Genomic DNA, 1,442 nt, shown 5'->3' with positions numbered 1-1,442 from the left:
AGAGAGAGACGAGAAGCATCAATCATCAGTTTTTCGTTGCGAAACCTTAGTTGTTCATTGATTGCTTTCTCATATGTGCCTTGACCAGGGGCCTTCAGCAGACTGAGTAACCCCTTGCTCGAGCCAGCGACCTTGGGTCCAAGCTGGTGAGCTTTTTGCTCAAACCAGATGAGCTCGCACTCAAGCTGGCGACCTGCGGGCCTCAAACCTGGGTCCTCCGCATCTCAGTCTGACGCTCTATCCACTGCGCCACTGCCTGTCAGGCTCTTTCTATTATTTAAATTTGGTTATGTTTCCCTTCTCTTCAAAATACTTCCATGGCTCCCTACTGGCCACAAGATAGAAAATAGAAATCTGTGCATGGTATTTTAAGACTTTGTCCTAAATTAGAGTTTATGCCTCTCCTGGACCAGACTGTACTATATTCTATTAATTTTAGTGAAACAAGACACAAAAGTTTACTTTGTTTTCTATTAAATGCCAATGCTGAAACAGTGCTTGGCTATCAACTGCATCACTTTTGTCCCTTTTACTCTGGGAAACTTTAATTGCTGAGTGGCCTGAGCCCTGATCTGATAGAGGTTGGTGTGCAATGATGGTGTAGTGGTGCGTGTGTGTGTGTGTGTGTGTGTGTGTGTGTGTTCACACCTGCAGCTGCAGTCCTGAGCAGCTGCCGGGAATTTCCGGTTTATGTTGCCAGCAATGAGAAGTCAGACTCTTTCTTTGTATTCTTTCCGGGACATAAATTACCGCTGGTGATAAAACTTGTTCAATCTCTCCCACTATGAAATCACATCGGACCACACAAATATTTGGCCTACGTTATCCTGTCAGACCTACACTAAAGGGACAGGCTTCCCCAGATGGATTAAGGAGACACAGCCACAGTGTCAGGATCACCCAAAAGGTGGGGGGTTGGCATCTATTTTCTCTTTTTCCTTAGTGACAACACGAAGGAATCGTACTGAACAAGTAAAGTTGCGTTTGGTAGACCTTACTGATCTATTTGTTAGAATGTATTGCTCTATTTACCATATTTTTTAAAATGCCATCATGAGTGGCTCCAACAGAGCATTAGGACCTAGAGTGATTTTGTTAAGAATCTCTGAAAAAAAAAAAGAAAACTCTTTGTTGTGTCTTTCCTTTGTATTTGTCCCTTTCTCCCCAAACCAAACACATTAACGTTCAGTTCAACCACATGGAACCACCCGTACTTGCTAGGTGACAGTTTACTCTCTTGGATAGAGTTTTGCACAGTCCTCCCTCCATCCCGGAATACCTACTCTGACTCTTCTATTCCAGCTAGCTTGGCTTACTTGCTTTTTTTCAAACATGCCAGTCATATTTTCGCCTCCGAGACTGCGTTGGCTATTTCTTCTGCCTGGCTTTCTCCTCATTTCATTGCTTCTGCTCCAGTCTTACTTCCTGGTTATGGCTGTCAA

Source organism: Saccopteryx bilineata, chromosome 8 (assembly GCF_036850765.1).
Source record: "Saccopteryx bilineata isolate mSacBil1 chromosome 8, mSacBil1_pri_phased_curated, whole genome shotgun sequence".
NCBI classification, from domain to species: Eukaryota; Metazoa; Chordata; class Mammalia; order Chiroptera; family Emballonuridae; genus Saccopteryx; species Saccopteryx bilineata.
The sequence above is the reverse complement of the archived record's forward strand: the minus strand, read 5'-3'. Positions refer to the sequence as shown.